Raw genomic sequence first — 2084 nt, forward strand, 5'->3', positions numbered from 1 at the left:
AATTTCATTTTTAATTTGATCATTTTGTGCCAGTGACAAATTAAGATGATTAAAATGTTTTTAATCTAATAATTATTTGGTTACCATATTGTAAATTAAATAAAAGTCTGTTTTTTTTATAACTTCATTAGTTTGTTAGTCAGTTCGTTAGGAAGTTGGATTGTTGGAGTTAAGATTAGTTTTGACACGGTTACGGTGCGATGTGAAAATTGTTTAGTGTTTTATTATTGTCATGAATTGGTATGGTTTTATGTTTTCCTAATATGGAAGTGTATTACGGCATTTGTTGGATGCTAAAAAGGTACAAAATTGGTTAAAAAACGTTAACTTTTTTCAACATCAAATGAAGAGTATTTTAAATAAAAATTAAATTTTTTAGGTTAATTATGTAAATTACTTGGCAATACATTTCGTAAGTTCCAATTTATGTATGTGCCTTATCTAGTAGAGTTTCAAAGTTATGAATTCTGTCGTACTTAGTTCTGAAACAAATTTCCTAAACTAGAAAATGTAAAAAATATTTGACAGCGGTGGGATTCGAACCCACGCCCTTTCGGACTGGTGCCTAAAACCAGCGCCTTAGACCGCTCGGCCACGCTGCCTTGTGCGGAGTGTCGCGAAATTTACAATTAAGAGTTTTTGAAATTAAGTGATATCTCTAATGACTATTAATAGTAAATTTCAGTTTGAATGCACTTTTATTGTTACAAATTTTCACTATCACGTGTTTTTTTTATTTAACAAAGACAATTGGATAAGTACATCTTAATTGGCGGTTTCCGTTGCCACGACCCATGTGAGTCGAGTCACAAGCATTTTGATTGTCGCCAGTTAAATTCCGGGAAAGTGCTAAGAGCAGTTCATTAGTTCTTAAGTGTTAACTTAAGTTTTAATTGGACATTATTGTTTTGCAGCAGTTACTTTTTGTAGAATTATCTACTGCTTATCTGAGCGTAGGAACATAGTGATTTGATACCTATACTTAAAGAGGAAAGATTTGATTGTTTCCATTGATTAGGCTCCGAAACTGAACCGAAATGAAAAATTATTTCACTGTTGGGAAGCTAAACTATCCCCGAGCGCCATAGGCAATGTTTATTACCAGAATTCCAAACCGCTACGGCTTAGGGTCCTTCAAGAAGCGAGCTTATCACCACCTCAAAGGCCGGCAACGCATCTGCGGTTCCTCTGGTATTGCTGATGTCCATGGGCGTCGTTGAACACCTCTGTGTTCCCGCTGCTCGTTTGCCCCCTTCTGTTATAAAAATCTTTTAATTCCTTTCGGTAAAGTTGCGCGCAACTGCTAGTGTGTGATAATAAAAACAATTTTATATTGCTTTGTTGTTACTTTTATTCAATTACATGTCGTATGTTCAGAATGGCCTATCTCTACATAATTGTAACTGGGATTACATGTCCGCGTCGCCCAGTTTGTACACACTTTACACATTGTACACACGTTGTGTAAACATTGCTTGATACCGCGTATATAAATATTACCTTTACCCAATTCACATCGTGCGCTCGTGTAACTTTAGGTATGTTGGTTATGCTACATTTGTTGGATTATTGTAAATTGTTGTCTTTATTAACAATAAACAGTTAAGCGTACTCAGAGACACGTGATTGTTAATTTAACAGTCGCTAAGTGTAAATATGTATTAAATTTTAAACAAACACCACAAACCTTGTCCATTAGACTGAAGTTATCTTCTATTCAGTTTCTAGAATGTTCTCTCGCCTTCTAAGAGAAAAGAAAAGAGTGTTTTTATGTTTGTAACCTTTGAATTGTTTTTCTCTGCTCGCTAAACGAATGGTTAAAAATGAATACCCCTAGAAAGTCGGTCATCCAGAACGTAGCTGTTTAAACACTATCAATGTAAGACTCGGCAGTTCCCTTAGGCCATCACTTCAAGCTTCATATTAAAGCCGCTTGGCCCCTTTACACTGTCACTTAGTATTTATACTTAATCTTATATATAAAATTCTCGTGTCACAATTTTCGTTCCCATACTCCAACGAAACGGCTTGACCGATTCTCATGAAATTTTGTGAGCATATTGAGTAGGTCTGAGAATCGGCCA

The 2084-nt window shown here is 35.3% G+C and overlaps 1 non-coding gene across 1 annotated transcript; it reads right to left on the bottom strand.

Annotated features, from left to right (window-relative positions):
• Positions 1–522: 522 nt before the first annotated feature.
• On the bottom strand, positions 523–602 carry TRNAL-UAG (transfer RNA leucine (anticodon UAG)). Its single transcript has one exon. It is a non-coding gene; the product is annotated as a tRNA-Leu (tRNA).
• Positions 603–2084: the final 1482 nt, after the last annotated feature.

This window comes from Papilio xuthus, unplaced genomic scaffold, assembly GCF_000836235.2.
Source record: "Papilio xuthus unplaced genomic scaffold, Pxut_1.1 DF824905.1, whole genome shotgun sequence".
In the NCBI taxonomy this organism is placed as follows: domain Eukaryota; kingdom Metazoa; phylum Arthropoda; class Insecta; order Lepidoptera; family Papilionidae; genus Papilio; species Papilio xuthus.